Genomic DNA, 22,604 nt, shown 5'->3' on the forward strand with positions numbered 1-22,604 from the left:
GTCTAGCTTGCTATTTTCGTGACTGATAGAGCAAATACTGTATGGCCTATACCTATGGCATCACGCTTGCTGGATCTTCTCGTTAAAAGGCCACAAAAACGTGATTTGTTATAATCCTGCCAGGATAAGGAACAAGGCCCTGTTTGCGTTATGTTTGTATCTCTTAAAAAATATGGGTTTATGTTCTCGCCCCACTTAAGCCGAATTCACCCATCAAACGCTTTGTGCCAACTGACATATAAAGGCATGTTTGTATATGCAGTTGCTTGATACGTGCGGAACAGTACCGGTGCGTGCGTTTAACGCAAAAAGTTTTGTCCCGGCAGAAATTAGAGAGCTTTGCCCATGGTGTTCAAAACATCGGTATTTTCTCTTTCACACGTCGGATGGAGTACGTGGAGGAGGAGGAGGAGAAAACATTTATTGTGGCACTGTATTGAACTGGGAAGGGAAGGTGGGGATGGACGTTGACCTGGGTGGCAGTCCCTATTCCGGGACGCCATTGGCTGCCGCCGCTGCCCGTGCTCTCTGGACCAGGGCCCGCTGGGCCTCCAGTTCCGAGCTGGACAGGGCCGCCTCCCAGCCCTCCCTAGTTGGCTGACTTATAACTGCTATATTTGTATTTGACTGGCAGGCCCACAACAAGTCCTCTTGTCGAAACGTTGGCTCAAGCAACCTGAGGTTTTCCCCTTCCTTGTTCATTTTGAGATCACCATGTGGTATAGGTCAGCATACTGCCCGCAGAATTTGCACCTGCCCGTGAAAGTCGGGTCCACGTGTTTTAGTACGGTGGGATTTAAGAAAGACCCGGTTTGGAGCCGTCTGAGGTGGCCCTCCTCGGTTCTGTCGAGACCCTTGGCGGGTCCCGGGAGTGCCCTCCTGCAGAGGCGTAAATGGTTTGTGATATCCGCGTAAGAGATTAGCGGAATCGGTATGAGTGCCGCGGCAGAACCGGGAAATTGAGTGGAACCCGGGGGAAGGAACGCTCGGGCAGCCGCGTGAGCGGCCTCGTTTCTCTACACCCCCTGGTGACCGGGCACCCATACTATCTGTTTTTTACTCATAGCCGAATTTGAATTGCTCTCAGATGCCAGTAGTATTCTGCGGGCGAGTGACGCTATCCTACCCCGCACGTAATTCCGGCAGGCCTGCTGCGAGTCCAACATTATGTACGCTGCGTCGGAGTGGGTGGCGGCCAGTGCAATCGCCACTTCCTCCATCATTAGCGCGTCGCTACTTTTTACCGAGAGCCCGTTCACCTGCTTTCCCTCGTGCACCACCGCAATGGTGCAGATGCCCTCCTCGGTTGGACCCGCTGCATCCACGTAGTATATGCCTGTCTTATTTCCGTAATAATTTTGAATAAATTTTTCCCTGGCTTCACGCCTCCCCTGATTATGTTCCCAATTCATATATTTGGGGAGCGGCTTAACCGATAAATTATTTTTCCATGCCTCCGGGATGTCGACTCTGCGTTCGGTGCTGGGGAGCAGCGCGAGATTGAGGTCTCGTGGAGTAATTGTGATAAAAGGAGAGCTATCGTTGGAGCGGGTGCGGCTGCTCCAGCTTCCTCGACTTTAGGCTTTATAACATAGGGAGGGTTTGAGGAGACAACTTGCGCAGTAGCTAGTCTGCTAGGCCTCTAGGCCATTGCATCTAGTAATACGTGGAAGACCACGGTAGTAGGAGATGGCAAGTGTGGTAAGTACTACACAAACGGCAAACTGCGCGCTCGGGTGAGCGACGTTGGTCGTCTAGAGTTGCGTGATGACGGTGGTGAAGGGCTTCAAGTATCGCATTGGTGCAGTACCCTCGTCGAAAAGTTGAAGTCAAATTGGAGGGGACATTTAAGGATCCGCCCTATGGATATGACTCGATAGCGTTAATGAGTTTATGCCCATATATACGGAATTGTTAACTCTCGAAATTACATGCACAGATCCCTAAGCGTCCTCATATATACCCCTCCTGGCGCAGTGGTGCAGCGGTTGAGCGATGCGTCGCTGCCCTGCGATGGGAGGCGCTGTAAAACTGTGGGGATTGTGCGATCCAGGTTGCTCTTCCCGAGCGATCATTCATTAGAGACTTTTAGCAGAGCGGGCCAGCGGCCGGCGGAGTGGAGCGAACTAGAGGGGACGCCGCTGCGCACACGCAAAACACATAGGCGGTCAGCGAGTTTACGGCGCTGCGCGCTCACCCGCTCGTCTCGTCATTCCAGCGGAGAGCACCCAGCGAGCGAGCGAACGGGGCTTCGGCTTGACTTCACCATCACAGTGCCAAACGTTTTTTTCTTCTAACACAAAATACTTACCATTAGATTATAAGAACCACTAATGTTAAAGAATATACTAGAAACACAGATACTATATTTACTCAGGAGTTTTAGTATAATAAAAGCAACCATGACGGTTCCTATTCATAATCATCAGACTGATTACACCGACTGCAGGGCAAAGGCCTCTCCCATGTCTCTCCTTAACCCTGTCCTTTTTCCAGCTGCGGCCACCCTATCCCCGTAAACTTTTTATCTCATCCACCCATCTAACTTTCTGCCGCCCTCCGCTAAGCTTGCCTTCTCTTGGAATCCACTCCGTTAGCCTTAAGGACCAGCGGTTATCCTGCCTTCGATTTATATGCCTTGCCCGAGCCCATTTCTGCCTCTTAATTTCGACTACGATGTCATTACATCGCGTTTGTTCCCTTCTCCGCTCTCGCTGCTTCGGGTCTCTTAGCGCTACACCTGTAATTTTCCTTTCTATATCTAGCTGTGTTGTCCTTAATTTAGGCTTAACCCTTTTCGTTAGCCTACACGTTTCTGCCCCATAGGTGAGTACCAGTAAGATACAGCCATAGAGTTTCTTACTATTACCTAGAGGGAAAGCTGGCGGCGCTGCACTTCAGCCAGCATGGACGCTCAAAGCATCGTGGGGCGGTGAGCTACTTGTTGCGGCGCAGTCGTAATTTTTTGGGAACACGGAGTGACACTACTAAGATGTTTCATTTCGAAAATGCTGTTCGTGTGAGCGCAGACGACTTTCGCCCGAACGAAATTTGCAAAACCCATAGTAGTGAAAACGCGACGACACACGACGCCAATAAAAGGTTTCGCTTTTTTGAAATGTCATTAAAAACCTCTTGTAGTGTTTAAGCAACAACATCTTTTTTTGAAAACATATTTACTTTTAAAAGTGCGCCTGTTAATTACGAAATATTAGTTTTGGTAGTGTTCATTACTTGGCCAATAGGAGAGCTAGCCATGCCTTATTTTGGGCGAACTTTGGACTTAAATGCTTTTCTGCTTGTTTGTTGCAATTTACAGACAGGATATTGAACGTTAGGGCATTCTTGATTATCGAATAGCGTTTATTTTTGCATTATATTTTGGCCACAAGTTGTAGTTCTGCAGTCGGTAGCTCACCGCCCCGTGATGCTTTGAGCGCCCATGGTGGATGAAGTGGTCACGAGGGGTCTCCATGAAATCCCATAGACGGGCTGCCAGCTTTCCCTCTAGGTAATAGTAAGAAACTCTATGGATACAGCGTTTCTGTACTTCTCTCTTAAGGGATATTGGTAAACTGTCATTCATGATCTCACAGAGCCTGCCGTATGCGCTCGACCCAATCCTTGTATTCATATTCGTTTCAGCTCAACTGCGCTTTTCACCATCAGATGGGGCAGCATCGTGCTCCGCTCTACAGCGCTCATTCGGGCGTTGTAGACGCTGCGCTAAAACTGGAAGCGAAAGCTTCACTACGGGACCTCGGACTGCAATCGCGGACGGTGCAAATTTGACCTTCAGCTGAGTTGGAGGTGAAACAGTAGTAGAACCATGGGGCATAGTCGGGTGCTACACCAAGGTGGTCCATAGGCTTTGAGGTGAGACCAAGGTTGAGGTTGGCCCACCCAAATCTCAAGGCCAAAGTCAAAGTTGGACATATAGGTGGTCACTTGAGCGATGTCATAAGTTAAGTCATGATGCGACGTCATCTGAAGCGAAAGCTTCACTATGGGACTTCGGGCTTCAATCGCGGACTGTGCAGATTTGACCTTTAGCTGAGTTAGAAGTCATACCTGAGTAGAGCCATAGTGCCTAGCCAGGTGCTGCACCAAGATGATCCATAGGCTTAATGGCCAGACCTAGGTCGAAGTTGACCCACCCCAGTCACAAGGTTAAGTCAAGGACGAAGTCAAAGTAGGAAATATGGGTGGTCACTTCAGTAACGTCATAAGTGACGTCACCGAAGTAACCACCCATATGTACAACTGCGACTTTTCGTTGACTTCACCTTGAGACTGGGGTGGGACAACCTGCCATTCTATGGTGCTCCTAGAACAGCTTACGTGGAAGATGAACTGCGTTATTTCCTTCGGTATTGCGAGCGGGTATCTCACACCAGTAGGAAATCACTCGAAGCCGCGCGTAAAAACTTCATTCGGGTCTGTCTATGCCTCGCACAGTCATCCGCTACCTCGGGAAGTGTAGAAGCAGGATGTCTACCGTTAGATGTCATGACCTCCCAGGAGAAAATGAACATACAGTACGCCCAGCATACACCCTAAGGCAAAAAGGATTTCCTTCGTCACTTTCGCATATCCCGCGGCAACTCTGATACTTGACCACTTTCGCCTCTGTTTTGCATGCAATTCTATGAACGCTCATGTTTCCTCCTTTAAATTTGTTTCACTGATATTGTGTACTCCGTTTTCATGCTGCCTTTTTCTCCCAAACGCAGAGTACATGTCAGTGCACGTAAAACGACGCCTAGAATGTCTGCCTTTATTAGAGAGCTTCTCTGTCTCTCTCGTTTAGCTTTTAATTAATTTCCTGTGACAAAATTCAGCGCATATTCGAAAAAAAAAACGGCGCCGCACTCCCCAGCGCGCGCTGTTGAAACAGTGGAGAAGGAACCCCGGAGAGCGCTTAACCTTGTCTTTGTTGCTTCCCTCTCCACCTCGCTCTCCGGCACGACTCCAAAAGAATGACTTCTGCGTGCGTCGTCGTTTGTGCGAGGAGGTTGAAGTAATTTCTACTCAATTCTTACTGAGAGGGCGTAGCCTTGAGCGTGCTAAGTGATGTCCTCTGCCCTTCACTCGTGCGCCGGTGGCGGTGCAACGCAAGAAGGGTCTGAAAAGTTCTCGAAGCCACTCTCTGTGCCTGGCCAATGAGGAAGGGGAAGGGAATTGCGCAGCTGATACTATGTGTACGTTCGTGCCTCTCTTGGCGCGAAGAACGAACAGGCGCGGAACCCTCCCGTAAATGAAGGGCGTTGACCTCTCTCCTCTCTGTCAGCCCGAGCCGCCGCTCAAGTTTCAGAGAAGCGCGCCCGCTCTACTTCCGGGTCGACATCACTCGGCCAGCCGCTGGCCAGTGAGGCAGCGTGCGCCAGCCTGTGGAACGGCTCAGTAGTAAACATCTTGTCGTCGCACTGTCGCAGTGCCCGGTGAACAAAATGTAGTTTTGTTTGCTTGTCTCTCTTTTTAGTGCACTTTATGTGCAATATTTTTAGTATTGTAAGCTCTCTAGTGTTACTTTGCACGACCTCGTCAGGCCTTACCGCCTTTTGTCACAGTTTTCTCTTTCATTTATTTGAAGGAAAATAGACCTCAAACTTCAAACTTCAATTGCATTGTATTGTAAATCGCCTTGTATGTGCTCGTACGAGTGACTGTGAAATGCTCTGTATCGTCTCTTTGCTGTATGAACTTCTTTTTGGTTTTGAACCTTTGGCTCCGACTAATTCTATCGTTTGCGATCGGCGAAAGCTGGGTGCCAAACCACCAACCACCTTGTCGCTTGGGAGTTGGTCTCTGGCTGAGCTTGCCAGGATTAGTCAAGGCCGTTTCCTTTGTGACCGAAATTGCTACGCCCGCAGGCTCTAATGGTGTCTGGGAAATCACGCAGAAGTGCGCGAAGAGGTGACATTCTCTGAACGCTTTTTTTTACTACAATTATGATTCAGCTTTTTACAAATATTTTGATTGTTTTTAATGTTTTTATTCCAATTGCCTGTGTATGATGTTTCAGTGCATGCTTGTTTCAGTGCATGTTTCAGGCTCTTGCTAAAGTCAATTTCTTACCGTTCCCAAATTTGTACCGAGGTTTATCGCTACTTCTTGTTGATGCAACGAGTTTTTATTTTCTAATCATAAAATAAAAACTCGTAGCGTCAACAAGAAGTAGCGATAAACCACGGTACAAATTTGGTAATGGTAAAAAACTGACTTTAATCATGCCGGCGCGGTGGCTCAGTGGTTATGGTGCTAGTCTGCTGACCCGAAAGACGCGGGTTCGATCCCGGCCGCGGTGGTTGAATTTCTATGGAGGCGAAATTCTAGAGGCCCGTGTACTGTGCCATGTCCGTGCACGTTAAAGAACCCCAGGTGCTAGAAATTTCCGGAGCCCTCCACTACGGCGTCTCTCATAGCATTAGTCGCTTTGGGACGTTAAACCCCATAAACCAAACTAAACCAAACCATTTTCTAATCATAATTAGATATTCGCCTTTGTGATATCCCTTTTCAGTTTAAAGGTTTATTATTAAAACTTTATGGCTTAATGGAATCCTGACATGAGTGCTTCATGTTCGCCAAGCCACCAGCAAGAGTATTTTTCCTGTGAATTGTTTCCGCTTATAATACATTCGATTAAAAAAATTAGGAGGTCTGCAGCCAACAATAAGTCAACAATCAGAACGGACACCGGTAAAATTATTTACCCTGCCGCAAACAAAGCACTCATTTATCGGTGGACCCGCCTCGATGGCTCAATTTTTAGAGCACTCGGGCACAGAGCCAGAGGAACGGGCATCAACCCCGGCCACGACGTCCGCGTTCCAGTACAGGGGAAGCACAAAAAGCGGCCGTCTGCTATGCGATGTCAGTGCACGTTGAAGATCCCCCCGAGTTTAAATTCCACGGGAGCCTTTCACTAGGGCACCCATCATAGCCAAGTTCGGCTCCTTGACGCTATACCACGCATTTTGATTCATTTCATTCTTCTGATTTGAGGTAGTGCCAGTTTTTGGACCAACGAAGAGAATAAAAGTCCTAGCGCCTGTCCACTCTCACCAAAGATCAAATTTACAGCAGCCGTTCAAACGGCATCGAGGCGCTGAAAAATGGCGCTGGATGTAAATTTTGAGGCTTAATATTCTTTTCTACACCTCTCATTTCAATTAGTGAAGCTCGAACGCAACGTATATAAGAAAACTTATGGCGAAATAACTTTTTATTCCATGGCGGCTTCTTTTACCTTAGTTTACCACGTATGCATGATATACATTACCGTTGGTATGCATTAAAAAAGGACAGAGCTCGCAGTTGGACTGCAGCCGTAACACGGGCTGGAATAGATAAGCCTAACTTCTGGGCCGCCACCTTGCGACCTTGCGACCGGATCTTGCCGGACTTGCACCTATAGCCGCATGCCAAGTCTCTCTAGAGCTTTGAGTTTTTCGCAGATGTTTGGACCGGGCTTTAGAACGGCATGCGTCTAGACGGTAACAGAGACGTATCCTTCGGGAGTGTATTTGGGATGAAGAGGGAGCAGTTCGTCAACTCGTGCAGCTAACGCACGTACTGCAAGGAAGCACGGTCATGTGGTGAAGAAGTAAGCAATGGGATTGCTTACACCGCCGCACATATGGTGGGTCAACAAAAAACATACTTTTGCAGAAAAGTGATCCAGCAGTAGCTGTGAACAATTTTACATTCAGAATCTATTGATGTAGATGCAGATGATAAAAAAAGAAGATACGTACCTTCTCTTGTTTGATGAAGTACGACTGGATCTTCAGGTGAGAAATCTGCGAGTAGAGGAGGCGTGTCAGTTATTATGTAACTACATGCGGGAGTCCGCTGATAAGCGCTGAAGAAACAACGGATGTTTTGAACAGCTTGGTTTATGAGTGGATCAAATGAAACACAAGTTTACAACAGTATGCCTCGCGCTCTTTTTTCGCTTCGAAATCAGGCGCAAGAAAGGAGGATATGACTACGTTTTAAAAAGTGCACCTGCCGCATTTATAGCTGAAAAGATGAGACACAATCGTTTAAAAGTGCAGACGCAAAGAAGAAAACTGTTCAATCATCCGACACAGACACTTTTTAGAAATGTCACATGCACATTTTATCGCAAGTTGGCGTTAACCATGCAGTTTCGGCAAACAGGACAACCCGCCCTAGTCCCTATTGAAAGCTGCCTACGTTAACTCCCTTACATCAAGATTAAAACTATGGATATAATTTGTGGGCGCCGCCTGAGATGGCGTTCCATCAACGCACTCAGTGTCATGGTGGGCGCACAAGAGTGATTCAGGTGCCATCTCTTTGAAATGATAGGCCTTCTGGCCTGATATATCCCCGCAGTAATAAAATGAGGTTACATTATTTAACAGCTTGTGGCTGATGACTATTAGATGCTGTGGGACAATTAGTTTCAATAACACACTTAGTGCGGCAAGTTGGTGCATAGCTTTTAGAATTCAAGCGCAACAAGGACAGCACTAAGAATAGGAGAACGGTGGGACATGCGGTACTTGTAACACTTCATTCACTTCAGAAAGAACTGCGTAAATAGCCACCGGGGGAGGGTGGAAAGGCTGTTTCAGCTTGTCGACTGTTCCATAGATGACGTACAGAGCACCCGAGAAGGTATGCCTCATTTGAGCTGTCACATGTAAAGCTGCCCGAGGTGAAATGAAAAAATCCTACGCTGTACAGATGGCTGAATCTCAAAAGATGATGTTTGCTGCCAGCAGGCTCTAAGGTCATGAAAAAGTAATACATCCCAACTATTTCTGCTTTTCGTGCGCGGAACGCACGGTGGCTTACTGCAGACAACTTTGAACAATTCATACAGGATGAATACGTCGCCGATATTGCTTTTGAGAACAGACGAAAGAATTGCCACAAAAGTGGTGTTTGTTGGACTAGGTTACTGCGGTGAGCGTCCTCTGGCTTCAGTGCTGTTGAGAATATTTGGGTTAAGCCTATTATCTCCGTAATATTTCCCTAATAGACCTTATGTTCTCTAATAGACCCGCAATTGGTCTTTCTCTGCCTTAAAATCACAGACCGCTCGCAGTCCTCCCACCACTCCTGGCGCAGTGGTGCAATGGTTAAGCCGTGCGCCACTGCCCTGGGATAGCAGGTGCTGCCACTTGTGGGATTTCTGCTGTCCCGAGCAACATAATACGACCAATCCTTAGCTCAACCCTCACCTACCAGGTTGTGTGAACACGGCATGTTAACAGTATTTTTTTTCTGTATTGCATAGAACCACACTTACCCTCACAGGCTTCAAGCCCGACTTAATAAGGTCGCATCCCGCAACCAGTCATACACAATCACACCAGCATCCTGCTTTGACTGTGCCCGAAGATAAAAATCCCAGAAGACACACACGTGCATGAAATAAAGGCATCAGGAGGCCGATCCTCTGCAGCATATACCCTCCCCCCCCCCCCCCCCCCCCCCCCCCAACAGCACACTGCTCTCTGAACAGACTTCGAGGAGCGTAGCGGCTCTGCGTGGCGATCTGTCGTGCGGCTCTTCCACAGAGTACACAGTCCCATGAACACTAAAAGACCACATGGAACCTCATAACCTTCCATTGTAGGAAAAATCTTATACCGCAGAACGTAATCTCAGTGTCCTTTATGAGAGTCATTTGTAGAATCTCCAAAAATAAAACGGCATTAGGACAAGACACAAAGCAATGATCAATAGTTTCTGGCTGCTCACACAAGTGACAGTTAAAAGACCATGGTACTGAAGTCCCTTTTTCCCGCCGCCAACTTTTGCCGGGTAAGGTTGACGTGTGAAGTTTAAAGAAGAAAGTATTTGCGGCAGATTGAACACCTATTCATTGCACCCGCTTTAGTGCACTGTTGTGTACAAAGGAGAGGTAAGGCTGCCTTTCAATACATAGGTACAGAAAACAATGTCTCAATCAAAACTTTTGTGAACTGTCTCCTGAAGAGAGTGTACCGGAATTCTAAGGAAAATCGTACGTGTGGACATGAAATGTCTCGGTGACTTCTTAAAGAAAATGCCTCAAAGACTCCTCACTGCTATGACCAGAGAGCGCAAACAGGATCGGCAAATAAGCCCTTCATCGTCTGTTAAGCACAGAAAAGAAAAAGGATGGGTTACTCTAGTGAACAATAAAAACCTTCAAACAAGCTGATCAACAAAGTGCTAAGGCCGATTCCACCAGCTTCCAAAGGGAGAAACAATGTGTTTCGACACATAGGCTCCCATTGAGAGCGGCACACAAAAGTCCAAAATGATCTGTGCGTAGCCTGTACTTTTTACCTTTCACAATGCAAAACCAGCATGACATAGATAAGGTTCGAAACAAAGAAGAAATTGCAAACTTCAGCTTGTGCAAATTTAGGCAGCTGCCTGCACATCCAAGCCTGGCTTTGTCGCCCGACTAACGGGATCTCAGATTCCCTGTGAGGCCCACTATTACGGTACTGAGGCAAGGGAGCCTCCAAATGTTGCAACTTGGGAGTCCCACCTGATGCTGCCAAAGAAGCTTGGTTATGGGTACCATCCAGATAATGCGTTAATGCCCATATATGCGGTATGAGGTTTTTTTCTCTACTTAACATTCATAGATCTATGGGAGTTCTTATACCACTCCTATCGCAGTGGTGCAGCTGAGTGCCAGTGTCCTGAGATGGCAGGTTATTTCACCGGTGGTATTTGTGAGATCCAGTCTATCGCGAGCAAGCTATTGCGACCAACAATTAATTTGGTTTGATTTGCAGGAATTCAAGGTTCCAAAGCGACTCAAGCTATGAGGGACGCCGTAGTGGAGGGCTCCGGAAATTTCGGCCACCTGGGGTTCTTTAACGTGCACTGACATCGCACAGTACACGGGCCTCTAGAATTTCGCCTCCATCAAAATTCAGCCGCCGCGGCCGGGATCGAACCCGCGTCTTTCGGGCCAACAGCCGAGCGCCGTAACCACTGAGCCACCGCGTCGAGGTCAATAATTAATTTAAGCACCCCCTACCAGTGCCTTGAGAGGGCAGGTGCTGCCACCGGTAAGACTCGTGCGATCCACGTTGCTCTTCCAACGCGACCTCGCGCAGCCAATCAATAGTTTAACCGCCACCTTCCTGGTTATATGAGGACGCCATCTATTATGGGTATTATCGAGTGTCAACCCTCACACGCAGAGGCGCGTTTTCGCTTACTGGGACAAGTAAACCTTACGACTTAAAAAACAATAATCAATCATGTAGCATAGCTCGAAATCAGAGAGAGAGGCAATAAACTTCTTGCCTCTCCGTGCGCCTAGCCGTCGCGGTCACTCGATGGCTAAGCGACCAGCCACTGAAACGGAGGACCGTTGTGCAGTCTGCACTAAGCGGCCGTATTTCTATTAGTCTAAAGCGCAAAAGTATTCCTTGTCTTGTGCCGCAACTGTCATAGGTAAAAATCACAGCTTGTATAAATTATTTCACAGTCCTCGACCCTCGCGTCTGTACAGCTCATGTGTCGGTTCGGGACGTCATGCCACATATTTATATTTAATCCATTCTTCTCTCTACGGAGTAATTTTTTGAGAAGTGCAGGAAAGAAACGGCTTGGCGCCTTGCACTCTACGAATCTTCAAATATGCAGCATTGTTCAGTCGTCATTGCGACATTCGCATATCTACTGTAATAATTTTGCCTTCTTTTTCTTTATGTCGAGGTTTATTTTCAAGAAGTGACGCTGAAAGTTGGAAAATGGCTTTATACCGATAATAACTGAAATCCAATTTTCCTTTAATTTGACCTTTTGATGGCTTGCATAGATTAGCGTTGATATCCATAGAGAAGGAGCGCTATTCACTTGCTTCGCAGTCAATACCCCGCCTTTGCATGGGTGCGACTACGTTCGAGGTCCGAATCGTGATTCTGAGGGCCCGGCCAGGCGCTGAACAGATTATCTGGTTGTCCTCGGCTGCGCTTATAGCTGCGTACCAGCCCTGGCTCGGGCTTCGACTATCATGCACAGGCTTCGAGCCAACCTTAGAATGACTTGAGCTAAATACTGGGGTTTTAAATGGCATGGAGTTTGGATACGTATTTAGGAGGAAGAGCCGTAAATGGCGGATTCATGCTGTGAGCGCACGCAATACGGGGTAGCACGAGAGTAAAGAGAGAAAAGCAAGAAGATTGCATGAATACTTATGTCGAAGATATGGTGAACTAGTAAGAAACTCATATTTCACAAACAAGATTCGGCAGCATCCGTTAACATTCGTCAAGACTTAGTGTGCTCGCACTCATATTCTTGTACTTCTATGGAAGATTCTAGTGAGAAAAAAAGAGCAACTTACCTCTTATTTGATTTTGTAGTTTTTGGTCCACTGCATATTCATAAAAACTGATGGCAGAACCTGCGGATAAAATAGCCGTGTTTTTTTTTGCAAAAACATGAGAACATGAACTGTGAAACACTAAAGAAACTACGCATGTTTACTGAAAATTGGTTTTCAAAGATTACTAACAGGAGTTACGAGTGTTACACCATGGCGCTGTTTTAATCTGGAGCGATGTAACTGTTGCCTTCAAGAAGACTGGACCCCTTTCGAAACGCGGACAGTAAATGTCTCCCCAGAGTGGCTTCAAAAACACTCGTGAGCGCGAGCAACGAGAATCATATTTTATTTTTAAATTTACCACAGTGTAAAATGGCATTAATAGGATAACTAGGATAGGATAACTTTATTTGGCTCTAGCACAAGTGTTTTTTTTATGTGGTCAGATGAGTCCGTCCGCAACGGTCGGTTGCCCCTATTCCAGGGCTCCGCTGGATGCTGCCGTCAGCTGAGCTCGCCGTATCAAACCGATCTGGTCATCGCGGCAGTCGCTGGAGAGCAGACCCTCCCATTGCTCCACACTGGGGTTTTGTACAACTGGGACGATGTCGACTTTCTGACACGCCCATGTGATGTGATACAGTGTAGGTTTTTCATGGCACCACGGACAATTGTGTGCGTAAAGTGTGGGGTGAATTTTACTTAGTGTGTTTAGATTTGGATATGACCCCGTTTGCAGTTGTCTCCATGTGACAGCCTCTTCTTTGTTTAAAGATTTGTGCGGTGGTGGGTACCGCATCCTGCTGCCTTTGTAGTTGTTGAGTATGGCCGAGTATTCCTGAGGTACTGGCAGGGATTCCTCAAGGTCGTGTGCCCCCGTACCCCCGTAGGTCGTGTACCCCCGTGTGCCCCGGTACCCAGATGATCTTATGTTTGATCGGCTTGTGTGGTTTTGCATGTGTTTGTTGCGTCTTGCAGTCTACAGAGCGGAGTATGCGGAGCGCTCTGTGACCGACTCTGCCGCAAAGATAGTTGCGGCAGGCTGCTTGTGAATCAGTAAGAATTGTCAGTGACCGCCCAGTCCGATAGCCCTCCGCTGCCGCTAGAGCGACGGCCGCTTCTTCAGCCTCAGCTATCGTGCAGTCTTGCAGGGAGGCGCTGGTAATCTCGTGTAATTCCGAGTTGACTACAGTTGCCACTGCGTTGTTGGTGCCTTGTCCCCTAGTCATGGCATATGTGGCATTAATGAAACCTACGGCATCCTCACCTTTCTTCCGAGGTGAGAGGTCTACGAAATTAAACAAAGCAACGCTGACCCTGTCGTCTGAGGTCATACCCCTTTCTGCATGCCACATTGTGCCTTACCTTCTCCCCCCCCCCCCCCCCCCCCCCCCGGGTCTGCTCACCTTGTGGTCCCGCGAACGCCATTCTTTTTTCTTTTTTCCTTTCTAATTTTAGTATGTAAGCTAACATTTTTTACATACCTTCCGATACTTCCGCTCAACCAGGCGTGGGTGCATTATTGCTGGGTGCGAAGAGAAAGCACTACTTCAAAGGTTTTATTTTTCCGATTTCACTTTTTTTTTTCGAGGTTTCTTCCCTGCTCTCTCTGTTGAAGGGTCAGATTATTTTTTATTTTTTTTTTCCTGCCCTCGCGGCCAGGAGAAGTAAAAAGTTCCTACATTTTTCTACGAAAGTTGCTGCAGGGCCACGCACCTGTCGTGCACCTCCCAGCTGGACACGCCTGTCAATAAGAAAGCCTGTGGTGCTTAACAAAGCAGAGGCCGCATCTGGACGCTGTATTTTCTTCCTGTTCCTCGCACTCTCCTTTTTTTTTCGATTGAGTTGCACTGCGTCTAATAATTTTTATGCGTATTTTTCTGCTATGTGCTTTGTGCTTCCCAGTTACCTGTTCTGTACCCACCCCTATAAAAAGGGGATGCATTAACAAAGTAAAATCACTCCTGAAGAAGATCGGTCTGCCGATCGAAACGTCGAGTCGAATAAATATGTTTCCTTTAACGAAGCATATACTTCGCTATATATATATATATATATATATATATATATATATATATATATATATATATATATATTGTAGTGAATTACAAGTAACGCGCCTGAACTATTATGAATGCGCCTCAGGTTGCCTCGATGGCAGACGAAGAAGTTGACGACGAAGTGTGCCGGCGCGCGCGGCTCCAGCTCTCTGGCTGTGTAGACTGACTGTGATTTTGCTGCCGTCCGCTCAGCTGTTTGGCGAACTGTATAGCTGAGGTCACTAGTACGCGAACCCCCTTTCATTTGGTGGAGGTTGCGGTCGTCTGACGCCCTGGACCTTCGCAGCCGTCTTCTCCCGCCGCTCACAATGCCTAAGGACTCCGTGCCCAGTCCTGCACCACCCACCCCGACCGTTCTGTGCGCTGGAGCGCTGCGGCAGCGTGATCCCGCTTTCTTCAGTGGCACCGGCGACGATGACGTCGAGGATTGGCTGGCATCGTACGAACGGGTGAGCACCCATAACAAGTGGGACGATGCACTCAAACTTAACAACGTCATCTTCTACCTTTCGGACGTTGCGAACCTATGGTTCAGAAACCACGAATCCGACATCCCCACGTGGTCAGCTTTCAAGTCCAATTTTTCTGATGTATTTGGCAGGCCTGCGGTGCGCAAGCTGCGCGCGGAACAACGCCTGCGGTGTCGGGCGCAGCTGCCTGGTGAAAATTTCACCAGCTACATAGAGGACGTTGTGAACCTGTGCACACGAGTTGATGCCTCTATGTCTGAGCGCGCCAAGATTGAGAACATTTTGAAAGGAATCGACGACGATGCGTTCCAGATGCTTCTGGCACGCAATCCCACCACAGTCGCCGAAGTCATTACTCATTGCCAGAACTTTGACGAACTTCGGAAGCGACGCATCCTCACCCGTTCTCCGCTCTCGCAGCAGGAATCGCTTGCTTCCCTCACATCTGACACCGACCCGGCGCAACTGTCACCGCAGATAAAGCAGTTTGTTCGGGAGGAAGTCGCGCGTCAGCTCTCGTTGATGCCCTCCAGTCACGACGCTGCGACTCCTCTGGTGGCGCCATTGCAGGAGGTCATCCGCCATGAAGTTGCCGAGGCTATTCCTACTGCACATCCAGTCCCTTCGGTTGCTCCCTTAACCTACGCCGAGGCTCAGTATCCCCAACCATCTCCTATACCCGCCCGGATGACCTACGCAGAAGCAGCGGCGCGCTCCGTGCCCCTGACTGTTCCACCTCGTCAGCCCGTCCTGCGCCCCGCCCCGTCTCTACGACCAGCCCCGGTTTCTTCGCCGTCTCCGCAGCGGCTTTACAACCCTTGGCGCACATCGGATAACCGACCCATCTGTTACTCCTGTGGGTACGCGGGACATGTCGCCCGCCACTGTCGCCGTCGCATGGCGGCATCGCCGACCATCTCAACCCCTGTGCATCCATCCCAGATGTTTTATTCGGCTTCTACATCCTCGCCGCTAGACGCGTACGCCCCCGACCGTCGTGCTTACGAGACCCGACGTTCTCCATCACCGCGCCGTCGCTCACTGTCACCAATGCGCCGTCGCCCTCCCTCCGCTGAAGAGGGAAACTAAGATCCGCAGTTCCGGAGGCAAGAACTGCGCGCTGTTCGAAAAGCTCAAGGCCTCCGTTTTCCCCACGCAACGTTCTTCAGGTCATCGTCGACGGACTGCCGGTACATGCGCTTATCGACACGGGTGCCTCAGTATCAGTGATTCACGAAAAACTCTGCCGCCGCTTGCGCAAAGTCACGACGCCATTTACGGGTCTCTCGCTCCGCACCGCTAGTGAACAGTGCATTGCCCCTCTCGCCTCGTGCACAGCGCGAGTCATCATTGAAGATATATTGTATTCAGTCGAATTGTTGGTGCTGTCCTCATGCTCACATGACATAATTCTCGGGTGGGACTTTCTGTCACACAACAACGCCGTCATCGATTGCGCCCGCGCTGAAGTTGAATTTTCCCCTTTGTTTGACGAGCTTACTACTGAAACCTCTGCCCCCTTGCCACTCAAGGTCACTATCGCTGAAGATGTTGAAGTAGCGCCGGGAGCATCTGCCCTTGTTTCCCTGTCGTGCCGTGCCGCGTCGGATGACACCGTTTTATTTACGCCGTCTGCTTCCTTTGTACGCCGGAAGAACCTGCCGCTACCTTCTGCTGTCCTCGATGTTCGGCGGGGTGTCACGAAGATGCTGCTCTACAATCCATCCTCGTGTGCCCTTACCCTGCTACCTGGTGAGTCCCCTGGCTGCATTCAACCTGTCTGCCTTCTCTCTGCCCTTAATGTCCACGAGGCAGCCAGCGGTCCCTCTCTAAACGCCATGCATTCCGCGCTCGCTACTGAACCTGAGCCTGACGAACTTTTCCGCGCCGCCATCGACGATACTCTTCCGTCCACCTACCGTCAGCAGCTTTCAGCCCTTCTCCACACTTTCCGCTTCGCTTTCGATGCAGCCCATCAGCCTTTAGGCCGTACATCAACCGTGGCTCATCGCATTGAGACCGGCTCCCACCCGCCTTTTCGGCAGCGCCCCTATCGCGTGTCTGCGGCTGAGCGTCAAGTGATAAGTGAGCACGTTGAAGACATGCTGCACCGTGGCGTCATCCGTCCCTCTCACAGCCCTTGGTCTTCTCCGGTGGTGCTGGTCAAGAAGAAAGACGGTTCTATCAGATTTTGTGTCGATTACCGGCGACTGAACAAAATTTCCCACAAAGACAATTATCCGCTTCCCCGCATCGATGACGCTCTTGACTGTCTCCAAGGCGCCGAATACTTCTCCTCTCTTGACTTGCGTTCGGGCTACTGGCAGGTCCCGATGGCTGCCGCTGACCGTGAGAAGACCGCATTCGTTACCCCCGACGGCCTTTACGAGTTCACCGTTATGCCATTCGGCCTGTGCAACGCGCCAGCTACATTCGAAAGAATGATGGATAACGTCTTACGGAAGCTGAAGTGGCATACGTGCCTCTGTTACTTGGACGATATCGTTGTCTTTTCGGTAGATTTTTCCACTCACCTCACGCGCCTGCAGCAGGTTCTGACTTGCCTCACCGACGCCGGCCTACAGCTTAATCTGAAGAAGTGCCACTTCGGCGCCCGGCAGCTAACCATCTTGGGTCACATTGTATCTAAGGAAGGCGTTCTCCCCGACCCGGCCAAACTTCGCGCTGTTGCGGAGTTTCCCAAGCCGACAACAATGAAGCAGCTTCGGAGCTTTATCGGTCTGTGCTCCTATTTTCGGCGCTTCGTCCGCAATTTTGCGTCGATCATTGCGCCACTCACGAAACTGCTTGGAACAGACAACCACCTGTCCGCTTGGTCCCCCGAATGCGAAGACGCGTTCACCACACTGCGCCTTCTTCTTACCTCGCCGCCCATACTTCGCCACTACGATCCGAGAGCCCCTACTGAGGTGCATACTGACGCAAGTGGCGTCGGCCTCGGAGCTGTCCTGACTCAGCGGAAAGATGGTTATGAGGAATACGTCGTGGCGTATGCGAGTCGGGTGCTCAGCAAGGCTGAATGCAACTATTCCGTTACGGAGAAGGAATGTTTAGCGATCGTCTGGGCACTCATGAAATTTCGACCCTATCTGTACGGCCGCCAGTTTGATGTCGTCACGGACCATCACGCGCTTTGCTGGTTGTCGGCTCTTAAAGACCCGGCCGGCCGCCTCGCCAGGTGGGCTCTCCGCCTTCAGGAGTTCGACATCCGCGTTGTATATCGCTCTGGCCGTAGGCACATGGACGCCGACGCTCTATCTCGATCTCCTCTGCCCACCGCCGCTGCATGCTCATCCGTGCCTGAACCCGTCCTCTCGCCTCTTACCGCCTCTGATATGCTTGCGGAACAGCGCAAAGACCCGTGGCTTGCGTCGATCATCGACGTCGTGACCAACGCTCACACTGCTGTGCCTTCGCGCACTCTACGCCGCCAGGCACCACATTTTGCGTTCCGTGATGGCCTGCTCTACCGCCGTAACTACACGCAAGATGGTCGACGGTGGCTCCTCGCGATACCTCGCCATTTGCGTTCTGAGATCTGTGCCTCGTTTCACGCTGACCCACAATGTGCCCACGCCGGTGTGTTGAAGACGTTTCAAAGAATATCTCAGCGTTATTATTGGCGGGGCATGTACGGGTACATTCGCCAATACGTCCGCTCCTGCATCGCCTGTCAGCGACGCAAGTCTCCCGCGCCACGTACGAGCGGCCCCTTGCAGCCATTGCCGTGCCCGGCTCGCCCATTCGATCGTGTTGGCGTCGACCTCTACGGCCCGCTGCCCTACACGTTATCTGGGAACCGCTGGATAATTGCTGGCGTCGACCACCTAACCCGATATGCAGAGACCGCCGCACTACCCGCTGCCACTGCTCGTGACGTTGCCCACTTCCTGCTGCACAATTTTGTTCTCCGCCATGGTGCGCCGCGCGAGTTGCTCAGTGATCGAGGCCGTGTCTTTCTTTCGGACGTGGTGGAAGCCCTCCTCAGAGAGTGTCGCATCATTCATCGGACCACCACTGCCTACCACCCTCAAACTAACGGGCTGACTGAGCGCTTTAATCGCACTCTCGGCGATATGCTCACCATGTACGTCTCGTCAGATCAGTCTAACTGGGACTCTGTGCTGCCTTTTGTGACGTACGCATACAATACCGCCACCCAGTCAACCACCGGATTTTCCCCTTTCTACCTGTTGTATGGCCGTGAGCCGTCCTCCACAATGGACACGGTTTTGCCGTACACTCCGGACGCCTCCGAATGCACGCCCCTTTCCGAACTCGCCAAGCACGCCGAGGAATGTCGCCAACTGGCCCGTTCTTTCACCTCGGACTCCCAAGGTCGCCGAAAGCATGAACACGATGCCCATCAAACCGCGCACGCTTTCTCTCCAGGTTCATTAGTTTGGCTTTGGGTCCCCTCCACTACACCAGGACAGTCTTCGAAATTTCGCAGAGAACATCATGGCCCTTACCGCGTCGTCGAATCAACATCCCCTGTTAATTATATTGTAGAGCCGCTTACACCCTCTTCGGACTTGCGTCGTCGCGGCCGTGAGCTTGTCCATGTCAGTCGCCTCAAGACTTATTACGACCCGCTCCTCTTGCCAGCACCATAGGTCGCCAGGATGGCTCCTCTTCCATCCCGGGGCCATTGTAGTGAATTACAAGTAACGCGCCTGAACTATTATGAATGCGCCTCAGGTTGCCTCGATGGCAGACGAAGAAGTTGACGACGAAGTGTGCCGGCGCGCGCGGCTCCAGCTCTCTGGCTGTGTAGACTGACTGTGATTTTGCTGCCGTCCGCTCAGCTGTTTGGCGAACTGTATAGCTGAGGTCACTAGTACGCGAACCCCCTTTCAATATATATATATATATATATATATATATATATATATATATATATATATATATATATATATATATATATATATATATATATATATATATATATATGTACACACACACACTCGCTACACCATGCGCTTTCTAGAAGCTTGCAGGTAAAGCAGCCTCTCCAGCCAAAATTTGTTGGGCCATATTAACCGCGTTTTGCGAAATTCTAAAAAGTAATATTGATATTACCTAACGTGGGCTACACGCCTCTCAATAATTAAGGAGCCTAGCAGCAATAGTTAAACCTTACGTATTCAGTGTTAGTTAACCAGCCTTCTAGTTAGCATGTCTTAGGTGTACTCTGATGTGCTACACCGCTGGCAATGCTATGCCGGAAAAAGTGGTCTTCCAACTCAAGTGCCTATTTTTAAGAATTCTGTAAAATGTCAGGTGAAGCACCCTGTGCGTGCGCGCGCGCGTGTGTGTGTTTGGGGGGGGGGGGGAGGCAAAGGGTGTTTCACCTAAGGCTTTAGACATTTTTTAAAAATAGGCTTTTTGAGGCAGAAGAGCGCTTTTTTCGGTGTGTGATTTTCTGGAGCAAAGTACGCCGGAATGTAGCTATACTCCGTTTCATACATCAGGTGCAACGCCGTCAAAGCTAGCGCTCCTTTTTGCGCAACCTGCATCCTTGACACAAAATAGTGCGTTACTTCTGGTCAGCGAAAAATAACAAATGCTTTGCCGGCAGGCTTCATTGATAATAATTGTCATCAGCGTGACAAAAAACGCTGCTATTTCGAGCGAATCGATCGAGATCTGTGATTTTGTGTTTTGCGTTTGTCGTATTTATCCATTTTACGTTTTCGCTGTCTCCGCAACCCTAGCCGTGTTTACTCTTTCCGTCCGGCTCCCAGTCACTTTTGAGAAAATGGCGTCCTGCTCAGCGGCCCCGGCCACCTCTTCTGCACGCATTTTCTCGAAGGTTCGTACATGCAAGCTGTCAAGGCACGCAAGGCAAATAATTGCAAATCTGTACGCCCGTAGCAGGATCCGTTTTCCGGAGAAGTCTGTTCGGGAAGTACCGAGTGCTGTGAGCGAGGACACCGTAGTATCTCCCCGTACCGTTGCCAAAATCAAGGCAAAGCGCTTGTGTGGGCCTTTGGCGTCTCCGAAGAAAAGACCTCGCGACGTGAAGATTTCAAGCTCGCGAACTTTAAAGAATGACAGCTTCACAGTCCATGCCGTCCGTCTGAAAGTGCAGAGTATGTACGCGAAGAGGGAAGTCCCAACACTGGACAGTGTGCTAAAGGCTGTCAGTGAGGACGACGACCTGCCAAACTTCAAGAAAACGACGTTGTGAAGGTTGATGGAGGACATCGGATTCACATTTGAAAAAAGAAAACGGAACCTTGCGCTGATCGATTGAAGTGACATCATTGCCTGGCGTCACAGGAACCTACGGGCGATCAAAGAATTCCGAGAACAGGGCAGGTACGAGTCGTTCCTGGCTTGTTTTCTTACGCAGCACGTTTGGACTGGCTTCACATAGAGCTTATGTTAGCGTTGCATCCTCGTAGTCGCAACAGTGAGTGCTGCTTCTGAATGACACATTTAAAAGAAATCGTCTTAACCACGTTGCTGTTGCGGACCTTTACGTAGAGGTGACGTTTCACGGCCAGTTTTGCGCTACGTTTGGGTGGGGCACGAGTTTGCATGGGTCATATTTAATCGCTAAATCCCAATTGGTGCGGCAAGCAAAAACAACAAAACTGCCAAAAATGTCATAGCACCTCAATGGATAGTGACATCTCGTCGTCACCGTAGGAACGAATAAACACCCACCGTACACTGCCCGTTGCTCCGGTGGTGCGAGTTACTGGCGCTACTGCTGCGAACGTTGGGAATTTTTGTTCGCAGTCGCCACAAGTGAAGAGATTTCAAATGTTGCCGAATTAGTCAAGTATCCCATGCAAACATGCAGTGAATATAAAGTGGCTACCGAATGCCGCCTGGGCGCGAAATATAAGCCCGAACAAAGGAGCAATATAGCCTAGATAATTTTTTTTCTCGATTGTTCTTGAGCGGCTGTTTGTAAGACAGTGGTCAGCAGTGTGTTTCTTGCAGTGCGTTGCCTGCTTACATGCTGCAGTGTTTTTCTTTACTGACAAGCATTAACTCGTGCACTCGGCTGTTTTGCATTTACAGGTGCATCGTCTACCTAGATGAAACCTGGATCAACGCAGGGCACGCAAAAGAATACGTTTGGCAGGACGAGACTGTGAAGTCATCCCAGGATGCCTTCTTGAAAGGTTTAACAACGGGATTGGCTGCGCCTTCGGACAAGGGGGCCCGTTTGATCCTTGTACATGCTGGGAGCAGTGCAACAGGATTCGTGGAAGATGCTGCTGACTTCTTCAGAGCAAAAAAGGGAAACCACGCCGACTACCACTCTGAGATGGATGGCAACTACTTTGAGAATTGGTTCACCGACAAGCTTTTGCCAAATATTCCGGCCAATAGCATTGTCGTCATGGACAATGCTCCATATCATAGCGTGGCACTTGAAAAAGCACCTACCAAGTCTACACGCAAAGCTGATATTCAGTTTTGGCTCACACAAAAAGTGTTCCGTGGTCACAGGACATGGTGAGGGCAGAACTGCTGGAGCTTTCTCAAAGGGTAAAGACACCCAGCATGGTGTACCGCATCGACACCGTGGCGGTTACCCATGGCCACGAAGTGCTTCGTTTACCACCATGCCACTGCGAGTTCAATCCCATAGAACTTGTTTGGAGCCAGGTGAAGGGATACATTGCAAGTCGCAACAAATGTTTCACTTTGGCTAAAGTGGAAAAGCTCCTGCCAGAAGCACTGGCGTCTGTAAGCCAAGAAAAC

The 22,604-nt window shown here is 49.4% G+C and overlaps 1 pseudogene; it reads left to right on the forward strand.

Annotated features, from left to right (window-relative positions):
• The first annotated feature begins 20,973 nt into the window (after positions 1-20,973).
• LOC149348550 (uncharacterized) lies at positions 20,974-22,359 on the forward strand (annotated as a pseudogene).
• The last annotated feature ends 245 nt before the right edge of the window (positions 22,360-22,604 follow it).

Source organism: Amblyomma mixtum, chromosome 4 (genome assembly GCF_055824585.1).
Source record: "Amblyomma mixtum isolate Tamu chromosome 4, ASM5582458v1, whole genome shotgun sequence".
NCBI classification, from domain to species: domain Eukaryota; kingdom Metazoa; phylum Arthropoda; class Arachnida; order Ixodida; family Ixodidae; genus Amblyomma; species Amblyomma mixtum.